Source organism: Sciurus vulgaris (genome assembly GCF_902686455.1).
Source record: "Sciurus vulgaris genome assembly, chromosome: 8".
NCBI lineage: Eukaryota > Metazoa > Chordata > Mammalia > Rodentia > Sciuridae > Sciurus > Sciurus vulgaris.
Window position 1 is genome coordinate 2,368,633 of NC_136468.1, and position 26,162 is coordinate 2,394,794.

Genomic DNA, 26,162 nt, shown 5'->3' on the forward strand with positions numbered 1-26,162 from the left:
ACTTCTTAAAAAACTCACCATTGAACCATCGTCTGGTCCAGCAAACCCACCACTGGGTGTAGAATTGATGTTAGTGAGTCAAAGAGACATGGGCTCTCGTGGGGTCACCACATGGCTGCATTGCTCACCACAGCCAAGAGACAGGATCCACCAAGGGCCCACCCACCAATGAACGGATAAAGAAAGTGTAGGGCACATGAGAAAGGAGTCCTGTCCAGCTGGAATACACGGGAATCCTGGCATTCACAACGCCACACGTGAACACGGGAAGCATAATGCTAAGTGAAACAAGCGGGAAGAATACACTTCACTCCCCCCTGTTAGCGGCAGTTAAAGCCACCAGACTCAGGAGCAGCAGTGGTGGTTGCCAAGAACTGGGCTTGGGGAAACGGGGAGACTAGTGGAAGGGAAGAAACGTTCTGTCCTAAGATGAAAAAGTTCTGGAGACCCAGTGTACAGCATGATGGATCTAGCTGATGATACTGTATTTGTTCTCTTGAAATTTACTAAAGGAGTTCATCTTAAGTATTCCTCCCCACAAGAAAGATAACTAGGTGAGGTAATGGGTATGCTGGTTAATTTGTTGTAATAATTTCACAAGGCATAGGTATATCAATTTTTATTTATCAATGACACCTCAATATAACTGAAAAAATTAACTACCCCATCATTACAATATTCTGCAAATAAAACAATAATAAAGACTTAAAACCATCTGGCAGACAGAGGCAGCCAGGCAGTGCACTGCACGTGCCCCGGCGCGGTGGAGAGAACCTCCGCTCTTCCTTGCTGCCTTCTCTCTGGAGGGCAGCTGCAGGTTTCCATGCTGAGTCCACCTCACTGGCTCAAGAGGAGCCTGGCCTTCCTCACACTCCTGCTCCCCGGAGCACTCAGCCTGGCACGGCTGTCCTTGGACATTCTCCCATCCTCGTGGCAAGAGAGCTCCTTGGCATTGATTTAAATGCTTTCTTCTTTCTTACGTCACTTTGGACAAACAATGAAATAGTTTTCTGGACACTGTAATAAGAAGGTTCTTCATTAAGCCATTCCTAAGTTGGGGCATTTAGACATTGGAAGAGTAATGCAGATGTTTTCCTGGCCCTTGTATGCCGTTCTGCATATTCAGGGAAAATATTAAAATGAAATAACCAGCTGCACCTCACCCGACAGAAAGAACTTCCCAAGGCCCATCCTCCGACTAAAGCTCTGACCCAGGCTCCTTCATGGAGCCCCGTATAGGGGCACTCCTGGGTGCTGAGAGGCAGGTGGGCCTCCGTAAGGGTCCTCCCGCAGGTGAGGCTGAGCTTCACAGGTCAGCGACCAACGTGTGCGGTGACAGATGAGGAGACTGCCCTGGGTTCCTGCGCTGCTGCAGGGGAGGGGACTTGCACGCAGCGATGTTGGACCAGTGCTTGCTGAGACTTCTGTGTGCTACGAGCAAGACCAGAGGTGAGCGGCCCGAGACAAGTCTGTTCAGGGCAGCGGGGCTTCCCCGCCTCCCCTTCACTGACCTCTTGCCGTGCTCGGTCATGTTGTGGGGAGCAGTGCCTGGCCTCTAGATGCCAGTGGTAGCCCTGATGTCCCAGGCAACTGTGTCTCCAGATGGACCTGCTGTCCTGGTTGGCAAGATCACCCTGAGGGAGACTCACTAGTCCAGCAACAGAAGAGGTGACCCCTAGACCAACTCTGGGGCAGTGGCTAGTGCTGTGGAGGCATGCAGGGTGGACACCTGGCCTGGGGGTCATGGAGGGGGCAGAAGGGCTTCCTGGTGGTGGTGCTTCAGAGCAGACCTGGAAGACCACAGACTTGGTGGGTCAGTGGTGTCCGAACTGAGAGGGTGGGTGCCTGGGGACTGGTGGCCCTTGGTCTGGGAGTGGAGCACTGGAAGGCGCTGTGCTCGTGTAGGTGAGTGGAGCATCTCTCTGGTCTCCGTCAGGCACATGGGCAGGCCCAAGTGCCTGTGAGGCACACATGCTAGCCAGGGCCCCCTGCCCAGCTCCCTGGTCAGCCCAGCCATGCCAGCTCTGGCTGCAAGGAAGCCCCAGCTTCTACACTTCTTGCCTCCACATCAGTTCCCCCCCCCCCATATTGTCCCAAAGGTGGCACTGTCACCTGGTGGTGGCTCGACAGCCCTGAGTCCCGCTGCGTGTGAGGACTATGGAGTAAGCACTGTTCAACCTCGTGCTCTCTCAGAACTCTCTCTCTTCTACAGCCCCTTCTTGAAAGTCAGCAAACAAGCAAGATGGCGAAGTCTGGAGGATGGACCCAAGCTGGAAGTCCAGGTGAGAGCAACCCTCAGCCCTCCCGACCCACGACCTTGATGGCAAAAGTCCACTTAGGGTGCCCAGTAACTGATCACTGCCATCCCCATGCACAGAGTGAGGGACAGTCTCTGTTTCCATGCACTTGCAATCTAGGGAGCAGGCGGGAGCCCAGGTGGCCAGTGGCTATGCAGGTGGCCCCCGCCCCGTTGCTCATTAGAGCGGCCGCGCTGCTCCAGCTCCGCCAGTACTCTGTGGAAGGACATCATCACCCAGAAACACTGGCACAGCAGGGGCTGCGGGCACGGGGCCACGGGGGGCACAAGCCACCAGCGCAATTGCTCCTGGAACTCGGCTCCTCCTGTGGCAACATCTCTAATCCTTCTCAAACATGCATCTTCAACACGTGTCTCAGACAGGCAGGAACATCCCTGGCACCGCCAACCTCCTCCCCGCAGGCACGGAATCCACACGCTCTTTTTCTTGGGGTGAAATAGATTCCTATGTCAGTTACAGAAAACTGTAGTCTGGAATATTACATGAAAATCAAAAGGTGCAAATTGTCTCTCTCATTTCAAATAAATGTCAGGAACTGCAAACACCCTTGGGTGCCAAGGCTGGGATGGAGCTGGGCAGGTACCTCCTCACCTCTGCCCAAGGATAAGCCGCTTCTTGGGGCTCCAGGCTGCGTCCCTGGGGACAAGCTATGGATGGTGCCTTACTTGTCCCCGCAGAGCCCCACTTGAAAGAGGAGGTGGTGGCCCAGAGAAGCCAGCTTAGACACTGCTCACGTAGAAATCAGAAGCTTCTAATTCAGGACCCGGGACAGTTGATAGCATCAACAAAAGCTGTCATTCACCTGAATAGAAGCAATTTCTTTTTCAGTCTGTTTCAGAGGATCAATACAGGCAACCACAAGCCTGGAAAATCATGCTGCAGCCTCCTCGATGTCTGCACAGTGGAAATGAAAAGTCTTTGCTGAGCCTCCTGCTGGGAGGGCTGCTGCCAATCGTGACCTCGGGCACCAGTGTCTACCTGACGTTCCTTCTCTGTAGGGGCTGGAACGCTCTTGGAAACGCTTGCCCTGTTCTAACAGGTTCAGAGTAAAGCGTGGACTTCCCTGGAGAAGGAGAGGCAGCCTGCTGGAGGGGTGGAGGTCGGTCCTGGCTGGCCTCCTCCGCTGGCTGGACTGTAGCACTCCGTCTGCCTCCTCTCAGCAGACTGCTGCAGAGAACTGCTCCCTCTGCTCCTGCTCCATGGGAGCCACTGTGAACAGAAGGATGTTCTCAGATAGAGCCCTTGCAATCAGCGGAGACCCGGCGGTTTAACACTGCTTGTCTGGAATGCCCTCTGGTTTGGGACTCCCCTGCAGTTATCCAAGGGATGCGCGCTCCACTTGCCTCTGGAAGTTGGACAGAGGAGATGGACCTGGAGAAGCCTGTTCCCTCTCCACAAGGCCCACAACACGCCCTCTGAGGTTCCAGGTGGCCCGGGTCCACACCAAGGAGGCACGCAGGAAGAAAAGGATAGGCACAAACCACGCCCCTCCTCTTCTTACCTCAAGTACAAGCGGTGACAGACCTCCCTGTCTGAACACCAGGGTTATAAAGGTGATGCAGGATTAGTGTCCGGCCAGTGGTTTCCCATCCTAGGACCCTGGAGGCATCGGTCCACTCAGCAGAGGTGGGAGGAGTAAAGCATTTTGCCTGAGGTCACAGGCCCCGCGGCACTGAGCACCCACGGGGGACGGCTCCTGACTCCGAGGCCACCACACCCTCTCCCCAGGATGCCTTGACAGCTAGGATCCTCTGCTGGGACCTCAAAATAAGGGCCCTGGTTCAGCCCCAACCACATCATGGCCGACAGCCTGTTAAACCCAAGCTGGACAAGAACAGCAGCCAGACTTCCCGGTGGCCACCCAGGAAGGTGCGTCCGAGGGTTTTGTTCCTGGGCCTCTCAGGGTGCAATGACCTCGCCTTTTCACCGAGTTGTGGCTCAGCAGGCCACAGGCCAGGTCTGGTGGAGGGAGGTCACCGTGCACTCCAGCTGTCCCCTTCCAGTGCTAGCAAACTGAGCAGGCACACCGTCATATGGCAGGACACACGCCAACACAGAGCAGCAGGGCGAGCCTCCGGGCCACAGCTGGGTCCCGCCCTCACTGGCCAGGGCGCTGTCATGGTCCACTATTGTCTCCTGGATTTCTGCTGACCGTGAGTGAGGTTCAAGCCATGGGGGAGCAGGAAGAAGCCCAGCCGTACAGGGAAGCGTTGAAAGAGGCGGATCTGTCGGCCTCTCAGGAGCAGGTGGAGGCTTGGGGCTCCGTGACAGTGAGGGCCTCCTCGCCCGTAGCCCCTCGCTGAAGCCAGGCAGGTGATTCAGTGTCCGTCAGCCCCGTGCTGTCGAATGCAGTAGCCACAAACCCCATGTGACTATTTAAACTCCCATTTAAATTAATTACAACTGAATCAAATTAGAATTTTCAGTTTTCAGTCACGCTAGCCACATTTCACCACACTGGATGGATGTGGACCATCTCCAGCTCACAGTTTCCATGGACAGACGGTCACAAGGGACAGCAGCTGGACAACAGGGTTTCCTTCTCACAGCTCCAGGGGAGGGAAGTCCAAGTTCAGGGTGGCAGGGCACGTTTGTGGCATGGGCTTCTGGCTGGGTCTGCTGTCCTCGTGTGCTGAGAGAGGGCGGTCGCTCCCCCTCTCCTTACGTGGCCCCTCCCTTGTGACCTCTCCCGATCACTCAGAATGGCCTGGTCCACACCCTCCCACTGGGAATGAGTTTCAGGGAGCAGACGTTCAGTCCACAGCAGGTGGACAGTGTTGGTTCTAGAGAAAGAGTAGAGGGAGTCTGTTGCTGTGTGGGTCGACGGAGTGGTGGGCATTGGTTCAGTCAGGGGCCGCAGGTGGCCCAGCAGGGGTTCATTCCCACCAAGGTCATCGTCGCGTTCACCCCTCTGGCCACAGCGCAGCCGCCTTACCCGGCCTGGTAGGGGTAATGGTGCCCCCGGGGTCTGGCAGCTGGCAGACCACAGGCTGAAGGCCACGTGTTCGAGGAGGCTCCTCAGAGCACCTAATCTCCAGCCATCTGCCTGTCAACACCAGGTTGTTTTGTCTGGCCAGGTGTGGGTGGGTCTCCAGGGTCTGAAAGGCTGACCACTAACAAAGGCCCAGGACGGCTGTTTCCAGCCTCGTTCTGCCCCGGCCAGCTTTGGTGCATCCCCCTAGAAACCTGTCGTTGACAGAAAGCTGGGTGTGCAGTCTCAGGCCCGGGTGCCTGGCCTGCGGCTCGGTTCTAAGGGACTCAGAAAGTGAAGGGCAACATTGAGAGATGGACTTGCTTAGGTGACATGGGCACCAGGGCGATGGGACTGCTGTGGCTTTGACTTCCAATGGGTAAGCATGTGGCCTACGCCTTTCCCTCTGCAGCTGGGGCCACAGGGGCTTGAGAAGGTCTCTGATCTGACACTTTTCTTTCACTGCACCTGTGAGTAAACCGAGGCTCGGAAATCTCAAAGACGCGCCAGGGCCACTGTGCACACGATCTGAGTGGGAGTGCGGTCTGCTGTCTGTGCCGATGACCACGGTCCCCACCACTTGGATGGAAAGTGTTCCCAGAACACTGCTAGGCTCTCACCTTCCCGAGGAGCAGCAGACTGTCCCTCCCCAAGGTCACACTGAGACGAAAGGGGACAGTGCGGCAGATGACAGCCTGTGAGGCCGAGTTCTTAGAAAATAGGGAGCATGAGGCCCCAGAGAGAGCTGAGGGCACCTGCCAGCAGAAACATGACACAGGGGTTTCCAGAAGGCCCACGCACAAAGAGAAGCGAGGGGCGGCGGCGGCCAGGAGCAGCCGGGCAGCGGGAATAAGCCCCCAGGAGCCCCTTTCATGACGCTTGTTGGGCTCGTTGCCACGTGGCTGGAAGCAGCTGAGTTCTCAGGTAGGTCAAGACGCCCCAGGAGCACGAGTTCAGGGCGGAGCCACAGGCACGCCCTCCTACTTTCCCAGAGTCAAGGCAGCCCTTCCCTCCAGCAGGCCCTGCCTCACGTGGAGGACCGCAGCAGCCCTCTGGCTCACAAATGCAGAACTTGGCCACCATCACTAACACCGAGGCAGAACCAGGAGTGTGAGGAAGGAGCAGGCTGGGCCTGGGAACCGCCAGGCTGACTGGAGAATCGCAGGGAAGCAGAAGACTCTGCTTCGCCTTCCTGTGGAGATCAGAGAAGAGAGTGCGCCCCGAAATTGCAGGCGCCCGTGAAAATCTGGCCTCAGCACTGGGCTGAGCTGAATGGCTGGCAGGGTGGTGGACGGGCTCATTCCACAGAGGTGAGTGAGAGCAGCCCCGGAACAGGAGGAGGAGGCGCGCAGAGGACAGCTTGGGAGGAAGCTGAGGAGACGAGAACAGACCAAGGGGTCTCACGATGTTCCACAGAGGGACAAGGAGGGAGGCGGAAGCAGGGACCCCCGGAGGGCAAACTTGAGGACCCAAGGAAGAGCCACGGATCAGCACAAAGGGGCCGTGAAGTTCTGCACAGGGCTAACTCTTCAAGTTCCTCGTCAGGACCGTCCTCCGAAAGAGAAGAGCCTGCAGATAACAGCATGCAGCATTTCCACGACAGGAGCAGCACGGCAGGCGGCCGAGAGCCAGAATCAACAGCTTCTGCAGATGCTGGAAGCCGCACTCTTCACCGGCAAACCATCCGTCAGGTGTGAGGGAAAGACAGGCATCTCAAAACTCAGAAAGCTCACTGCATGAAAAAGTTGGGAGGGGAGACTGAGTTTAGCAAAACGAGGAAAAGGGAAGGTATGGAAGGCCACCCTGGGGTGTGACTGGGGTGGGGGGCCACCTGGTAGAAACTGGCCAAAGACTCGCCCGACCCTGCCGCTCAGGAACGGGTCAGACGGGAGAAACGGCGACACCATCCTGAGACCTGAGAAGGCTCTCCGTCCCTGTGGCGTGATAAGGGCACCTCGTAGCCAAGCCCGCAGGTCCAGGAAACAGCGAGCCGGTAAGCCCCTGGGAGGAGGCAGAGATCACAGCCCTCTAGCTGAGGAGCACGGCAGGTGGGGAAGCAGAAGGCAGAGGCCCCTGTGCCGTTTACAGCAGGCAGGAAGTTGCAGGTGCCGTCCGTCGAGGACTGGATGCTTCGGTGGAACCGACTCGAGACCGCAGCACAAAGCAGAAGCGTCAACATCACTGATACGGGGTGAGATGTGCTGGCGTAGAAAGAGCTGATGTCCGCTCGTCCCCGGGCCCTCTGCAGCCACCTTGGTGCTTCTGAGTCTGTAATGGCCAGAGGCTGTCTGCATCTCCACCATGCAGGCGAGGACTCCGAAGCACCATCATATTTACTTTTCCAAAATCGAACAGCCAGTAACTCAGATGCATCCCCTTTCAAAACACAGCATCGGGTGGGCAGTCTAGAGATGGCCAGGCCTTGGACACGGTCACTTTCTGAGACAGCTGTCCCCCACCAGGTGCCTGGAGCTGCCCTTGACACAGCCAGGACTGACACCAACCGTCCAGCCTGTTCCACACTCTGCACCCCACGCTCCCCACCTTGCCATGCTTAACTCCAGGGAGACGAGGGCGGGCCTCAGCTGCTGGTCTACACACCTCTCTGCCCTCCCTGCTTGGCAGCCCCCTCCTAGTGTCGGGCTGGTGGCTCTTCTCATGTCCTCTGCACTTGCTTGCCTGGCAAGACACTGGCCTCTTCTGGTCCTTGCTACGGCTCTTCAGCCGCAATCCCATTTCAGATCTCCAGTGGGTCTTCTTCCAAGCTCCACACTTGAGTCTCCAGCTGCCGACTCAGCCCACTAGAGACTTCGAACACTGTCCCCAAAACTCTCCATGGTCCACCCACCTCCACACATGTGATAGTGACTTCACCCCCTGATGTGCCTTCCACCCAGGAGTCCTGCCGGCCCCATCTTCCCAGGGTGGAGGCTGAACCCAGCTGCCATCGCTGCGGCCGCACCCTGGCTTGACCGTCTTCTGTCGCCTGGGCTGGTCTCCTGACGGCAGCCCCCACCTCAGCTTCACAGAGCTGCTCCCCATGGTCGATCTCCAAGCCCATGGTCCCAGGGAACTTCCTACAACCCAGGCACATGGTGCCACCCCTCTGCTCAGATGCCGCAAGTGTCCACAGCCCTTCCAGTGCCGAGCCCAGGGCTGGCATGGACCCCAAAGACCGGCACCCCCGCCTGGCCTCGGACACCACCGTGCCTCTCAATCCACTCCAGGGGGTGGGCTTCTTGCTGTCCTGCTGCATCTCCAGCTGGGGCTCTTCAGGTCCTCCCCAGACACACCTCCTGTCTGCTGGAGGGCCTCCGTCACAGCTGCCTCCTGGTCCACCCAGCCTGCACGCGGTCCCTTTCCTCCCCACAGCACTTTCCACCAGGCTCCAGACGACTTGCTGGCTTTCACTGTGCCCCATGTGGCTGCTCCTAACGGCACACGCCTTTTCCCCTGGGACCTGCCCTAGAACACAGTCTGGCACACAGTAGGCGTCTGATCAATCCTCACAGGAGTGAACGAACTCTCAGGGGTCTGTGACACACATGGCTGGCCAGAGCTGGAGCTCCAAGCACGTGGCATGAGGGTGAGGACGGACGGGTTCCACCCTAAGGGGCCAGCCCCGTCAGTCAGGGATGATCCAAGCCTCCCGAGCTGCACTGTGGTAGGGATGTTGCTAGACTCTGTCCTCAGAGTCTGTGTGCGGGAAGAGGGGTCCCCAGGGTGGTGGTGCTGAGGTGGTGCAGCCTGTGGAGCGAGGGGCTGCTGGGAGCCGGTGGGCTACGGGTTTGCTGGAGGCATTCACGTAGTTCTCAAGGGACCGAGCCCCCAGAGGGTGAGCTGTTCTAGAGAGCAGCACAGGCCCCCGAGTCCCTCTGCTGCTGCCTCTCCGTGCCATCTCACCTTCTCCTGCTGGCCCCCACCATGATGCGATCCACCATGGCGAGGCAGCCAGAAGCCCGCCAGAGCCTGAGGATCCTGGTGCCCTGCTTCTGGATCTCCAGAACTCTGAGCTAGATAACCTTGTTTTTAATGATGAGCTCAGTACTGGACACTTTGCCATAGTTAAAGAATAGGCCCAAGGACAAGCAGAAAGCAAGAGTCCAGGGGAAGGAATAAAGCAAGTCACACAGTGGTGCCCCTCACGTGATTCCCAAGTTCAAAGGCACAGAGGGTGTTCACACGAGCACACCTCTCCTCTCAGGCAGAGTGCAAGGGAGGACACACACAGACTGCAAATGTGCACCTCTCTGGTCTACAGGGTCAGGAAAGGTGAGCTGCACCTCACACCTCGGAATTTCTGGGTTATCTTTATAATCAGCATGAATCACACTGAAAATTGCTTCTTTTTAAAAGTGTCCTGGGTCAGAGAGTGGAAGTCAGCTGATCCGAGCCCATGCAGGGCAAGAGGACAAGGTGAGGAGGGGGCACGCGGACAGGCCCCCGCCCTGCACGAGGTGGGACAGGGACGAAGTCTCTGAAACCCCACAGATTCTTCCTGCCCAGACGGGAGCACGCACAACGCCCTCCACCATGGTCAGGCCCAAGCCCCCTGTGGCTGCTCCAGCCCTGCCTAGCGCGCCTCACCCGCCACACAGCCACGCACAGCAGCTGCGGAGCTTCAAATTCTAGCTCACTTCTTCCATTCAGAAAGAAATCATAGTTGCTAATCTCCTCCATAAACATGTATTACAATCTTGGGATTTTATCAAACCGTGTACACAAAGTAATTACAGGAAGAATAGAGCAGTATTTGCATATCTAGTATTTAAAGGGTTACTTATGTAATTATTGAATGTATCTGAGAATAAGCTGCTCACTCCCTTTCATCACGAGCCAAACACTGGTTTTGAAAGGAATTCCTTTAAACTTCAATAATATAAAGGCACATAGTAATGTTAAGTTACAGCTCCAGCTTAAGTGAGTCAGACATGAAAGTGTTCGTGGCTGGTGTCGTATCAGCAGGCTGACTTTAGACACTTTCCTTAAAGCAGCCAGTCCCTGTTACCGCTGGAGACACAGGGACACTCGCAGCAAACAGGCTCTGGGCTGGGCCCGCTCTGGACGGGCAGCGCCCCCAACCTTTGTTGTTTGAAACTCCAGCTGAGCCCCCGGCCCCTGGAACCAGTGATAGGGACTCAACCCAGCCTTGGCCAGACCTCCGTGGAGGTGAGGGGCAGGGAGAGATGGGCAGGGCCAGGAAGGTCCACTCAGGGGGCCAGCACCACTGTGGGATGAGGAAGAGACGAACTGGCCACAAAACAGAGGGCGCTGGTGTTTCCAGACTGGAGGCTGGTGACCCACACAGGTTCCACCAGGAGCAGGTTCACAGCAGGACAGCTGGGGTCAGGAGAGCAGCGGGCAGCAGTGCCATGGACCAGGGCCCAGCCAGCTCACCCGGGGAGGCCAGGGTCAGCTAAGAGTGCAGGCTGAGACCCGCACCCACACCTCACCCACACATTCACACATGCCTGAACACACACACACATGCACTCACACCCACACCTCACCCCCCCACACATGCATTCACACCCACACCTCACCCCACATACCCATCATACACCCATTGGAACACATCTGCACTCATGCGGACATGTGCACACTCACCAGTGCTCACATACACATGCTCACACCCACTCGTGTGCATGCTCACAAACATGCACTTACACACATGTGCACACTCACCCATGCTCACATACACAGGTGCACACTCATACTCAGATGCACGCTGTGCACACACTCACACATTCACACATACATGCTGCTCTGTTTGGAAGTCTTCAGCGAGAGCTTCAGTCCAAGCACTAGAGTGAGGAGCAAGGTGGTCGGAACTTCCCCAGATGCCAAGGAGCTGCACCTCCCTGGAGAGCAGCCACACCTGTGGTCCCACACACTGTGCAGGACCAAGTGTCGTGAGCCCTGATCAGAGGAAGGAGAAGGAATCCTGCAGTGACTCCAGTCTTAGGGAGCTTGCAGGTGACTAGCAGTGGGTGAAGCCAGAAGGGCATAGTATTAAGACTTCCTCACACTAACAAAGACATTTAAATAAATTAAATTAGTCTCAGTGTGTTGAAAAACTTGAAGCTACTTTCATGACATTCATTTGACATCTGGTAATAACCTTGATATTTTCAAAGTATTTTTTTCTTCCTTTCCAGATTTGCCAGAGAGCTTTCTGTGCCTGAGGCTGTGTGGCTTTGTTATGTTTGGCTTCCTTTTCGACATGTATGAAATCAGGTGTTATGAAAAGAACACAGAACTGGAAATTAAGTGCCTGGTGTTCTAGACTTTCCACTTTCCACATGGCTCTGGGCAAGTTGCTTCACCCATAAAAGAACAGGGTGAACATCGGAAGGGTTCTAAGACTCCCCGGAGCCCTGGCGCTTCAGAAGTCTTTATTCCCCAGCACGCCAGGCCTTGTCTCCTCTGTAGATATTAATCTTGGCTACACTTTCGAAGCTAGAGAGTTTGAAAGAATACCGAGCCTGGGCTGCCAGCACTTACTCTGGGCAGGTCCTGGGCATTTGGAAGTCTGCACAGGTGATCTCACTGAGCAGCCAAGACAGAACCCTGGGCTGAGAAGTGAGAGCTGCTGTTAGACTGGGGTAAGACTGGGGTGCAAGAAGCCATCAGCCGTCGCCTGGGACCCACAAAGGTTCACAGTGGCAGGGCAGGTGGGGGGGTCATGGCTGAGTGGAAGTCTGGCTTCTGGAATCTGTCCTGTGTGGCAATAACTTCTCATGGTCTGGAGGGGCCCAGAGATGGGCACGTGGCTCGGGAGGACCGTGGATGGGGCTCGCTTTCCTGAATGCATGGGTGAGTTGGCCAAGAGATGGGCTTGGGACAGAGAAGACATTAGTCATTTCAGGGATTAATATGGTGACTTGGTGAGGCCCGTCTGTCTCTCCTCCGTAAGGACTGTCCAAATGTGACTGTGATTTCCCGCCACAATACAAAACACCTATCTGAGGACAAAGCCAGGGCCACAGAGGGGGATTGAGTCAGCACACGGAGCTCTGGAGATGCCATCCCGGTGGCCTGCAGCTGCCCCAAGAGCCCCCAGCCTTAGATGCTTCTCCATCGTGTGAAGGACTGCAGCCCACTGGGCAGCTGGTGGAGGGTCTCTCACTCTCCCAAGGCAACAATGACTACAGGTGCCATCCCCACACAGTGGCTGCACTGCCCGCCTGGCTGGGAGCAGCCCACAAGGGAGCCAGGGACCTGATGCAGGAGGAGCTTGCATGAGCTTGAGGAGTCGTCAGGAGAAGCTGGCCTTGCAGGGAGCCTTTGGTGGGCAAATAGAGTCCCCTTGTCACTTTGGGGGAGAGATCGTGCTCTGCAATTGAGGACAATGATCCAAAGCTCAAAGTGAGCAGACTGGGGCTCCAGGTTCCCCGCAGCATCCTCTCGGCAGGCGTGACCCGGGCCTGGGAGCGCGTCACTCACGCAGCTCTCGGACCTCACTGCAACCTGCCAACCCAAACGCTCATTTGAACAGAACTCCCAGGTGATACCTATGTGCATTAAAGTCTGTGAAATGCTGCTCTAGAAAATCTGTCTGGCCAAATGACTTGCCCAGAGAATCATGAATATGTACAGCAAAACCCTATTATCATCAATTCCAAGGGGCAAAGAAATCATCCGTCTCTAAGTGGGGAAAATAGCACAGAATGTCAGCCCTGAAACTGGGTCGCCGTTGCGGGGAGTTTGGGATTTGAATTCTGTGAGGAGGGATTGGGGAGGAGACGAGGCAGAAGATGCCCCGCGCCGCGCACGTGAGCGCCTCTTCGGCAGACCTCCCAGTGCCTCCTGAGCAGGTGCTCAGACCACGGAGGTGTCCGAGACGCAGAGAAGCTTGAGCTGAGCCTCAGCCCACACGCCCCTGCAGAGCACACTGACTCCAGGGTCCGCTTCTGGCGTGGCTCCCGGAGCCTGGACTGGCCACTGTGGGAGGGCCGGCATCTTGACAGAACCTAGGGAAACCCTTTGTCCAGAGCACGTGAAGCTGTGTCTTAGTGACAGCCATCTGATGTCAGAGGAGGAGAGAGGCAAAGAGGACAGCCTCACAGATGGAGGAGCACGAGCGGCCAAGGCAGGCCTGGCGCTGGACCAGAAGAAGAGCCAGCATAGGTGACTCCAGGCGGGTGTGGCTTCCAGAAGAGATGCTGCGGGCCCAGGACTGCTGTCCACGTGGGTGGTGACATCACACGTGGCTTCAGAGGAGCCAGGGACAGCACTGCCTGTCAGCCCCAAACTCTGGTCAGGGTGCGAGCAGGCTGGGAACTGTCCCAAGATCCTGACCTCCTGATCATGCTACTCCTGTGGCAGAGGCCAGGCATGCTCCAGCTCCCAGGCCACAGGCCCCCCTGCCCACCCCAGCGGTCCCTGAGCGAGCACGGCGGGACATGCACACAGTGCACACGGTGTCCCCGGATGTCCTCACATGGTGGAGGGAGCAGTTCCAAAGAAACGCCCCCAGGCACACAGCCAGCGCGAGGAACACAGGAGCCACAGGTCGACAGACCCTGCTGGGTCTTCTGCCCCTGCCACCCTCATTTTTTCTCAGACGCACACTTTCAAGCAATACACATACACCACAACTGTGTACCTCAGGCACACATGCATGCACACACAGGCAGACACACACATGCATGCACACACAGGCAGACACACACATGCATGCACACACAAGCAGGCACACACGCATGCACACATAGGCAGACACGCAGACATGCACACACAGTGCACACGCACATTATTTTCACATGATGCTGCTCCTAGTGCTGGCTCTTCTCAGAACCAGAGCTAACCTCTGGCTGTGCATGAAGACAGATGAGGGAAGTTGGGTCTCAGAAGACATCCACTGTGAACCTGGAGTCCGGGTTGGCTAAGCGTGGGGATGGCGCAGGGCAGGTGGAACAGATGGGGCGGAGCAGCGCGCACCCTTTGGGCAGCGTCCCGCTGTTGGTTTGCCTGTCTCCACATACCATCCTTAGCAGGCACAGTGCCCTCAGCTGCTGGGGAATGGCACACTTGCAGGGACCCAGAATCTGCTAGCACTCTGTGCCGAGGACATGGACATAGGCATGGGGTGCTCGTGGCCTGACCATGGCTTCGCCATACCCCTGGGTGTTACGTGGCTTGGCTCACTGGACCTCCACAGGCCTCCGTCACCTCATCGATAAAATTGGCATGGCACCAGCTGCCTCTGGGGCCTGGAGAGACTCAGGTTGCTGAGGAGGCAGGACAGCCAGGTCTCTGCCCTCGGCGGCCACCACAGCTGTGCTGGAGTTCAGCCTCTGGGACGGCTAGGGAGGAGGAGCGTGGCGATGGCCTTCAGGATGGACGGGACTGGGAGACTGCTGCAGGGGAATTCCAGCGACCTCTCCAACAGCGTGGAGGCTGCACCGTGAGCACGCGTGGGAACCTGCCCGGCAGGTGGCCTGGCACAGCCCCTGCCCTGGACCTGCTCCCGCCAGACACCAGCCCCGTTCCTCTGACACCCACGGGACCCTAATTTCAGGTCTCTGACTTCAGAAGGCTGGGTCAGATTGTTCTGCAAGGCCCGCTCCTTGCTCTAGGACATTACGAAACCCCAGCCAGGATGAAGGCGGTGCCCGAGCACACCCGGAGAGCGAGATGAGCTGCAAACGCAGTCATGGGCCCGTGGAGCTGTCCTGGAAGTGCGGAGGTGGTCTTAACTGCCTTAATAAGGAAAGGAGAGCATGACTAGCCTGGATAGTGATGCTCCCTGTTGCCTTTTCCCAGGTAAAAGGAATTCATCTGAAAGAAACCGTTGCCGGTTGCATAAGCCTCGGTACCTGGTTCACACTTTGCGATCCCTTTATTTGACCAATTCAGGCTGAAAATGTAGGAAAGTATGGAAATAATAAGTCTCTGAAAAGGTCATTGCATTCACTTTAGAACTGAGAGATCCTAAGGAATAATTAGAGGAGCTTACGTTCCCTGTAATCGTCACTAGCTACCATGTGCCTTGTGGTGTTCAATAAAGCAGGGTCGCACTGGGCACAGAGTTTAAATGAGAGCGATCCTCGCTGAACCATCCACTGCTTCCTTCCCTGCCCCGTCTCTCCTGAGAACCTGTCACCTGCACCACAGCACCAGGTGAGAGCCTGGCTCCCTGCTCACCCCACTGGGAACCCTGGAAAAGTCAGAGGCACAAGGGAGCTGTGCCTGTGCACGGTGACGGCAGCCCTGGGAACACGGCCCACCCACGGGGAGCCGGGGCGGGAAGCTCAAGTCTGGAACAGGGGGCACTGCAGAGGCCTCCTCTGTGCTTGAGGTCACAGAGCCATGCTGGACTCTGCCCACAGCAGGAGGGCAGGCAAGCCTTGCTTTTTAGGAGGATTGACCAATGACTTGGGTGAGGAGGAAGAGACGTCCCTGCGCCAGATGTGGTGCCTGAGAGCATCACGGGCACTCTCTTCTGGCCTAGGATGAAGAAGAAACGTGTATCCAGGGGGATCCCGTTTTTGACATGAGGATGCTTCCATGTGATAACCACAGGCACACACAACGAAATACTCCCTGGGCCCCAGGAAACAAGGCAAATGCAAAGAATCAGGCATGGAGAGCCAGGTAGCGAACCAAGAAAGCTGGCTAACAACCCGGTGAAGGGCTCATTAAAACCTCCTCGTTGTCCAGTGGGAGAGTCGGCCCTGCTGGCTTGCTCACCTGCAGGGTGCTCGCTTGCTTGCTGCAGCTGGCTGCTGGCCATCCTCGTTCTGTACCAGGCTGCACACTGACTTCACAGGGAGGTCCAGTCCCACGTCCGCCCCTCCCCAGGAGTGGAGGGCCTAACCCAAGCCACCACTCTGGCAGAAACAGTGTCCCCAAGTCACACTGTGGAACAGGAGGCCCAGGAGGAGTAGCCCTCAGGCCAGCAGGGGCTGTCCTGTAGTCAGACTGCAGGGCGGGGCTGTGGCAAGTACGAGTCTCCCTGGAGCTAGACCACGGCCCTGCCCCACTGCCGGTGCCCTGCCGAGGCAGCGTGCCACCACGTCACCAGGCAGCCTGTCCTCCTGACTCCCACCAGGTGGGCCTGGCGGCCGCACTTCCTCAGAGGCTCTGCTCTCCGAGGTGCAGCTTCTTCAGACTCCACGCTGAGGCCCTCATGCTCTGAGCACGCTTACTTGGCAGCAAGATGGTCACCACTGTCCCCACCTTGACGCTGAGAGTGCAGGGAGCAAGCCGGTGCCTCCTCCAGCCTCCCCCACAGCAGCAAGGGTGCTCGCACCCCAGAAGCCTCAGAGGTAGACCCTCGCCCCCACTCTCTTCCTGAGTCGATTGTCCTGGCCCAGAGAAGAGGGCTGTGGTTGGACTGTGTCCCCAGGGCGAGTCCCCAAGCCACAGTGCTGACAGGAGGGACCTGTAGGAAGTGAGAGGCACCATGGTGCTGCCCTTGTGCATGGGTCGATGTCACAGAGAGGGCTTCTGAGAGCCAGCTTGTCACCTCCTCACCTCCCCCAGGCCCTCTCCAAAGGCGGCACCTTGGTCTTGGATGTCCAACTGCAGAACCCCAGAAACGTCTTTCCTGTCTTCACCCTTCGCCCTTCTGTGGTGCTATTACAGCAGCACTGAGCAGATGGAGAGGAAGCCGGAACCAGGAGGCGCTGCTGTGGTCAGGGTGGCCTCGTGCGTTTCCCGGTGACCCCGGCCCTGTCCCCGTGTGTGCGCCGCAGAGCACACTCACACAGACACGTCCAAGCCATCCCTTGGCACACGTGGGGACCTTCAGTGTCACACAGCACGTGACCAGGGACCAGGAAATGCTGGAGGCTGGAGGAGTCTGAGGAGCCGAGTGCTGTGAGCAGCCACAGGGACCATTCTGGGCGTCAGAGAAGAGCCGCTGGCCCCCCACGCTGCTCACCACAACGAGCTGCCTGGCGAGGGTCCCCAGTGACCCCCCGGACCTGCCCCTGAGAGGTTGAGGTAGGCCTTTGCTCCTTGACATCTCCATCCATTCAGGGATCACAGCCATGAAGGTGACTAACACCCAGTGAAGGAAGAAAGGTGGGTTCAGGGGAGGGGACGCAGGGTGGGCCAGAGCGACCTCTGCTAGAGAGCTCGCTGGGCGACAAGTGGCCAGGTGTGAGCGACTGTGACCTCAGGAGGCTCCCTGGGCCCTTCCACCAGAGGCCAGAGCAGGACCCCAGGGCCAGGCTTCTAGGGGACCTGTGGGACCTCAGCATTCACTGCCCTGTGCCCCTCCAGGATCTGCTCTCCACAGCTGTGCTGTGCTCCTCAGCTGCCCAGCCAGCTCAAGGGGGCCCACGTGCAGCGGTGCTGCTATGGAGACACAGCCGGACGCCTTGGTGTCACTCATGTGTCACCAGTGCTTCAGGTGCAGGTCTGGGAGCCGGGTGGCCAAGGCGGGCTCCACCTAGGTTTCAGACGGCCTGAGGCCAGGCGGGACCTCCAGCAGAGTGGTGCAGAGAGGACCCCGGGGCAGCGCCTCCTGTCATGGTCTGGAGCTGGGTGTCCCGAGCTCCTGTGAGTGCAGGGATGCTCTGCTCGGTGAGAGCGGAGAGCTGCCCAGCGTCCTCGTGTGAATGGACTGGCAGGCTGGGCGCGGAGGAGGTGGGCACAGAGGGCTGCCTTGGGAGGGTGCGTCTTCCCTGTGGCTCCTCCCCCACCCCTGCTTCTTGACCCTCCTTCAGCTTCCCTCCTCCGGGCCCTCCCGCCGGGCCTCACCTGGGCCCACAGAAACGGAGTCAGCAGTCTGTGGCCTGAGACCTCTGAAACCAAGAGCCCCAGATAAACTCTTCTTCATCTAAGTGGTTCTTGTGGGGTATTTTGGTCACAGTCATGCAAAAACTGACTGAAGCACTCATGGAGTGTGGGTGCAACAGCAGGACCCCAAGACCCAGAGCGATGGGGCTCTAGAGAGCTGCAGTAAGCCTCTCTGTGAGTCCCCTGGGGCAGGAGCAGGGCTGCTGGAACTGTGGGCCAGCCCAGCATGTCCAGAGGCGCAGGGGAGCGACCATCCTGGAGTCTGTCCTTACCCTGGCCGACGCTGTCCTGGGAGGCGGTGCGTTGCTCTGAGAGGGAGTCACTATAAAGCCTGGGCTCCAGCCCTCAACCCCTTCCCGTCTCGGGCCTTGGGAAGACACTGCATGGAGGCCCCGCCCAGACACGGCCTCACTCTCAGAACAATGAGAAGTAAATCTGCTCTTTATAAATCACCCAGTCTGTGCTGTTCTGTTATAGCAGCAGAAAATGGACCAGGAGGAGGGCAGTGGGGTGCCCCCACCCGGGGACCCTCGGCACCCCCCTGGAGGCACGAGTGTGGACTGTCCAACCAGGACCCTCTCGACACAAAATCTGGGTTTAACTGTGGCAAGAAGGAGGCGTGAAGCCCAAAAATCTACCCACAAAGTTTTCATCTGGCTTCAAAATACCTCAAGGATTTTTTCTATTTTGGTTTTTGGAACATTTTGAGATAATAACTTAGTTTCACTTTTATCACCTCATTTCCCCTTTCTCCTCACCACCTTTTAAATTGGTGGAGGTACACAGTGTATCAGGAGGGACTATGGTGCCCTCCATGGCCTGGGGCCTTGTTGGCTGCCCTGGAGGCAGATACAGACAGGAATCAAGCCCCATGGGACCCTGCAGGATCCCCAGCAGGTCTCCCCTGCAGGATCCTACAGCAGGATCCCCAGCAGGATCCCCAGCAGGTCTCCCCAGCAGGCTCCCCAGCAGGCTCCCCAGCAGGCTCCCCAGCAGGATCCCTAGCAGGATCCCCAGCAGGATCCTACAGCAGGTCTCCCCAGCAGGATCCCCAGCAGGCTCCCCAGCAGGCTCCCCAGCAGGATCCTACAGCAGGTCTCCCCAGCAGGCCTTTCCCAGCAAGGCCTCCCAAAACCTTGCCCCCCCCCAAAAGTACCCCCAGTAGGTCCCCAGCAATCCCCTGGCAGGACCCCCAGCAGGACCCCTTCAGCAGGTTGCCCCACAAGGCCCTCCAGAGATGCCCTACAGCAGCTCCCCCAGCAGGTCCCTCAGATGCCCCCACAGACACCCAGGCCTGGCAGGGGAGTCAGCCATAGGTCTCAGCAGAAGCTATTGCCCCCCAGCCAAGCATGACCAAGGCCAGTGGAGATGCCAAGCCTGACAAGACAAATCGCCCTGGTGTCCTGGGACCTTCATCCCCGAGACAACCTCTTGGTCCTAGTGATACCTTGGCCCAAGAACAAGGATGAGGTCTTCTGCCAGCCTCGTGGTTGAGTGGCGAAGAGCTCACCCTCTGGTGTGAGGTTCCAGTCCTGGCTCTGACGCTCCCCGCCATGAGACCCTCGCTGACTCACTGAGCTATGCCTAGGTCTCCCTAGCAGCATTAGCCCAGTCTCCTAGTACGTACTGCCATCTAAGGGAGTGGGGATTCCAGTTCTCGTGTGGACTCAGACCCAGACATGACCACAGACGACGCCATCCTGCCTCATTTCCTGTAGCATCAGGGCATGGCCCGAGCCTCCCTGTATCTGCCCCATGTGACCCCGGGAGCCCAGGGGGCTTGGACCTCAAGAACCACCTGCAAAAACACTTCCAAAGCTCTGCAGAAACAATGCGTGTGCCCAACTTTAAGGGATGCCACCTGCAAGGGAGGCCTGACTTCAGTTAGTATTTTCTTTCAATTGACAAGCAAGTCTACAGACCGGAAGGAAATAACGGTGAAGCCGGAGCCAGGGCTGGTGCGAGGAGAGGATGCAAGCCACCATGCCTCGTGGGAAGGGAGTTAAGTGCCAGCAGCGCGGTCGCCACCCGCCGTCTACACACAGGAATACCCCAAGAGGCCCCACAGTGCTCCCTGGCAAAGCTGAGAGAGGCGGGAGAGGCAGACGCAGCGCTCCTGCAGCAGGAGAAGGGCGATCAAGGGCAGGCTGCAGCGGCAGGGCCGTGCAATCCATGCCTCCTGGTTCTCCAGAAAAGTGGCTTTTAGAGGAACAAGGGCTGCTCTCAGCCTGCGCAGGGACAAAGTCATGACAAGCCTGCTTCTAGCCCCAGGGCAAGAACAGCCTTGTTGATGAAGGACCAAGGGATGGACAGGAGAAGGATGCGTGGGGGCCTGGGGAGGGAACCCTGCCTGCCCAGGGAGGCGTGTGTCCTCAGGGGCTTCTCTGGCTCTGCTGGAGCTAGGGCTGGAGGAGGGGCATCCTTGGGGTAACAGGGCTGGACCTGTCGGGAGAGGTCAAGAAGGTTAAGCTCCTGGACTTCTGGGATGCTGGGGGAGGATGGCCCCAACACTAGAGGTGGGAGCTGGCCTGCACCCAGGCCGAGTCAGACCCTCTTCCCTTGGCAGTTCACCATCTTGTGAGACACAGATGTCACTCCCAACAGCGTTCCAGGTTCCTCCTCCGACTCTGGGACATTTGCACCGGCAGCGCTAGGAACAGATTTGAGTGAACCCCCTCTCTTTCTGCATCAGGGCACCCATGCTGCCTGGGAGATCATACAGCTGACGGGTACTCAGCCTCAACTCTCCAGGGCAGACACGAGTGCCGGAACGCTCAGAAACAAGGCTCTTTTCCTTTTTGGATGTTAAACATCTCTTGGATCTGAAATCAGAACGTCAGAAAATGAAAATAATTTTAAGATGTTCTTTGCATGAAATGAAAGATATTTAGGAAAGAGTGTCTGCTTCTCTCTCATAATTGAAGGATGAAAAGGAAAAGCACCATGAACTTGAATAACCCAGAAGGGGTTCTTGGAGCTGGGTAAACTTTGGCCAGTTCCCCTAAATGAGAAGGGATTAGGGAACTACTAGGCAGCTGGGACTTATTCTTAAAATATGAGAAAATATAACTTATGCCTGTTATGGAGAAAACATCATTATGTAAGGATGGTGTGCCCTGAGGGTATTGGTTGCAGGATTTGTAAGAAACAGAGAAAAGGAAATCTTTGTTTGTCTTTGAAACAGTGAAAATAAACAACCCCTTGCTTCCTAACAGAGCATACATTCAAAAATTTGTCAGATGTATGTATGAATAGATGGATGGGTGGGTGGGTATGTGGATGGATAGATAAATGGATGGATGGATGGATGGATGGGTGGATGGATGGATGGATGGATGGATGGATGGATGGATGGATGGATGGATAGATTGAACTGACAGGCAAGAAGAAAGTAATCACACACATCATCTCTCCAAATCTTAAGATAACTAGTTAATCAGGCATGTGCTAGGGATTCTTTATCTTCAGAAATCCTTTAAAATCAGGATTCGCCAACATTTTCTGAGCGAGCGACACATGGCAGCAGCACTCCCTTCCCATGGAGCATCTGAGCCCTGCGCATGTGCCCGCCAGCCAAGGAGTTTCCTCTGACAGTGTCCACCTCGCCCTCCTCCAGGAGGGGTCCTCCCTCTGTCTCTTTTATGCTATCCTATTTCTTCTTCAATGTAAGTGTTGGTCATGATCCATCAAATTGATTTAAAATTCCACTAATGGTTTACAACCCACAGTTTTCAGGGTTGTGCTATGGAAGACAGAAAAGGAAGGCACTGGCCGGTGAGGGGTAGCAAGATGTGCACTGCAGAGCCGGCCACGCATTGCAGGGAACAGGAGTCCAGAGCCTGCTGTGCAAGGCAGTTCTTGCTGCACTGCTGTTCAGGGGCTATTGACAGGACTCCCTTCCACACTGCAAGTCCAGGTGGAGTGGCGAGTGGCATCTGCCAGCCAGGCCTATGCAGCATCTACTGGCCTCGCCTCCTCTCCTGCTCCCAGGCATCCTGGGGGACAGGCAACATGCACTCACTCCTCCCAAGGGGACGGGAGCTGAGATAGTCACCTGAGGTGCTTGAGGTGGCCCACCTGTCAGGATCCCAGCTTCTTGGTGCTGTCGCCTGAGATGGAAAGCAGCTGGGCTTCCTAGAGGCTGAGTTGGAGGCAGGTCTGGGAGGTGAGAGCATTGGGGACATGGATGCAGAGGCCAGGGGAGCCCGCCCACTGGGGCACCGGCAGACTGGCGAATGAATGAGGTTCTCCTAGCTGAGGGGACGTGAGGATCGGGAGGCTGTGGGCAGAACCAAATGGACCTCTCCAGGATCCTCCGAGCCCTTGCATCAGGGAGCACGGGAGCCTGTCCTCCCACCCCTGCGTGGTGGCTGCAGCTTGCTCTCTGCCTGCCTTTGAAGCCAAGGTGGAGCCCTGCAGGCCTGTCGGGTCTCCCACTTCAAAGGGCCTGGCATGCTGGGATTCCCCGCCAGAGCGAGGCCCGGGGCACCTGAGCACTGACGGGAAACTCCAGCCGGGAGTGGGCAGCAGCCCTGGGAGAAGGGGGTTCCCAGGTTGGTGGGAGACTTCCTGGGCCTCCGCTATACCCCCAAACCTAAGGGTCCTCCTTGGGGCACCAAAACGTCCAATGAAATGCCACGCTGGGGAGGCACCACGACCTGGCGAGACCTGCTCCTGCCGCACTGCCTCGCCCCGTTCACCCACCTTCCACCTGCCGGTCTTTGCCCAGTGCCTTCCTCCGGCCGGCGGAGTCTGCCGGGGGCCCTCTCCCATGCCTGCGTCCACCTCAAGGGAAGGCTGGGTGCCCTGCACATCCGTGAGCAGGGCTTGTGTGTGAGTGGTGCAGGCCGCAGCCCGCCAGGCGGGCAGAACCGAGCCGTGGAGAGCATGGCAGGAGGGCCTGCTGCAGACAGAGGCGCAGGTCAGGACGCACTCGCAGATTCCGGGGCTTTCTGCCTCCTCTTTGATAGTTTTCACTTCAACCGAATGTTGATTTCTCAGCTTTAATACATCGAAACCGTTTTGCTTTTAAATATGAAAAAAGGTAATTTATGTGCTTTTTAAAACAAAAGTGGTTTTAATGGCATGAGGAAATCTGGCAGGTCCATGGAGGCCACAGAGCAAGCACAAGGCAAGCCCAAAGGACTCCTGTGTGTCCTCTGGAAGCCTGTTTACGCACACTCAATGCACACCTGAACACAAGTAGGAGGACAGCCTGTTGCAGAGCTTTCCCAGCTGCTAGGACTATGGGAGTCACTTTTCCCTTTTTATCTTGTGCACAATTTCTGCAAAGGACATTCATTGCTTTTAAAATTAAGAGACAGTTGCTGCTTTTTTCATTGTGGTAGAACGTACGTAACATAAAATCAACCACGTCAGCCTTGCTACCTGCACGCCTGAGAGGCTCGGGTACGCCGTGAGGCTGTGCAGCCATCACTGCCTCCATCTCCAGGACCCGCCGTCTCCCAAGCTGCAGCTCTGGCTCCGTGGGACCCCAGCCCCCAGCCCTCCAGCCCCTCACCATCCTGTGTTCTGGGTCCATGAGCTTGACCGTCCTTGTGCCTGACAGAAGTGGGAGCGGGGGATGTTTGTCCTCTGTGACTGGCTTCTTTCACTCAGGGCAACGTCCTCAGGTTGGTCCATGCGTGTTGCGGCCTATGCTGCAATGTCCTTTCTTCTTAAGGCCAAGCGACCTTTGCACATGCCACATTGCTGACCTATTCGTCTGAATGACACTTGGGCAGTGTCCACCTTTGGCTGCCATGACTAATTGCTGTGCATATGGGGGCATGAACACCAGGTGGAGACCCTGGTTTCACTTGGTGGGTGTGTGCCCAGCAGTGGGGTTGCGGGCTCACTCGGTAGTCTGCTGAGCTTCGAGGAGCTGCACCATGTGAACTCCCACCAGCAAGGTCCAGCCCCTCACGCCTGTTTGCACTGACTCTTTTCTGCTTCGGTTGGTTAATTCTTTTTATATAGTAGTCGTCCTAATAGGTGCGAGGGGTGTCTCACTGGCTCTGGTTTTCATTTCCCTGATAATTAGATGATCATCTTTTCACATACTTATTGACTATACATAGTATACATCTTCTGTGCAGAAATGCCTGTTCAAGTTCTTTGTCTGTTTATGGTCAGGTTGTTCTTTTGTTGATATTATCAAGTTCCAGACATTCTTTGTATATTCTGAGTATTAACCTTTATCAGATATAGGAGATGCAAATATTTACTCCCACTTCATGAGTCTAATTTATATTTTTTCTTTTGTTGCTTGTGATTTTGATGTAACATCCAATAAATTACAAACAAGCCCAATGTCATGAAGGTTTTTCCCTTTGTTTTCTTCTGGGCTTTACAGTTTTAGTTCTTATGTTTTGGTCTTTGATCCATAACAGTTTTTTCCTAAAAACTTCCCTTTTTCTGTTTCTCTCTGTACTTACTTTCCTGCCTCACAAATACATGGAAGAACGAATGGGATTCCAGACGAACACGCCAGCGTGGCTGAGTCTGGTCTGGCCAGTCATGGAAAGCAGATGCCAGTCTGGGTCCTAGTCCCTCTGCCCCTCACCACCCACCCTTCCAGAACCTGTGCTGTCCCCATTTCTGAAAGTTTCCCCATGATGCTTCTCAGAGCCAGATGGGGTCCTGTGCTCTGATTTCTGCCTCTCCTCAGAAACCCATTCTGGATCCTTCACACTTAGAGTAGAAAACTACTAATCAGAAAAGCGAGTTCTAGCAAAGCATTTTCCCTTCTGATCAATATTCTAATTTAACCAGGGAACTTGTAATTCCCTTTTTAAGGGCTTATGACGTTAAGTGCTAATTTGGTCAGCAATCTGCAGGCAAGGGGAGGACAGAGATGTCATCAGAGGGTACTGCAGTGAATTCTTCCCTTCCTTCACGCCTGGATCCCTGAGGGCTAGAGACGGAAGGGCCCACACTCGACCACTCCCAGCGCCAAGTTGGTGTCATGGATACCACAACACGGGCAGTACTGCAGCAGACATGTACCAAGTGACCATGTCTGTGATCACCACCCCACCGTCCACCCACTCACCCACCGTCCACCCACTCACCCACCGTCCACCCACTCACCCACCATCCACCCACTCACCCACCGTCCAACCACTCTCCCACCCATCCACCCACTCACCCACCGCCCACCCACTCACCCACCGTCCACCCACTCACCCACCGTCCAACCACTCTCCCACCTATCCACCCACTCACCCACCGTCCACCCACTCTCCCACCGCCCACCCACTCACTCTCCCACCGTCCACCCACTCTCCCACCGTCCACCCACTCTCCCACCGTCCACCCACTCTCCCATCCTTGCATTCATCTTCAGTCCAGCCATCCAGCCACGAGTCTGTCCACCCACCCACCAGTCCATCCATCTATCCACCCACCAACCCACCTTCCTTCCATTCCTTCATCTGTGCAGGAAATATTCATCACGTGCCCATCATGAGTAAAAAGTGGTTTACGAGTCTAAAGACACTGAGACCGTCAAATCCAGTCAGAGGAGAGGGAAGACGTGTCAAAAGTAAAGACATTAAAGGAGACATCTGAACGGTGACATGAAACACTGAAGCAGCAAATGGGTACCATTACAGAGTGACGTGGGACGTGTGGCCAGCGGAGGCCCTTGGTAGGTACGTCTGCAGTCAGAGCTGAACCATGAGGAGAAGCCACCCAGCACAACGCTGGGCGAGAGGATGCGGAGGCCCTGTGCCCCGGAGCCGCGCGGGCATGGAGGCAGGGCAGGCCGCCCACCGCCGCCCCCTTCCGCTGAACATCCTTGCTGTGAGGCGGCTGCTCCTCCAGGATTCCCCGGCCACTGCCCCAAGGACCACACGACTCCTGCGTGTGAGCGGGGGCTGTGGGCCCCTCCCAGCCAAGTGAGCAGGTGGTCCCTCCTCCCCTCTGAGCTCCTGACCTGTCTGTAGGTGCCACACAAGCACCTGGACTCTCTGACCTTCACGGAGCCCAGCCACTGGGGTCTCGACGCTCCTGTTCTTTGTGACAGGTAGTGCTGCTATAGTCAGCAGGCCAGGCCAGTGGTCACCATAGCCCAGTGGGTGTGCCCGAGAGCAGGAGGCAGACACACTCCACACTGC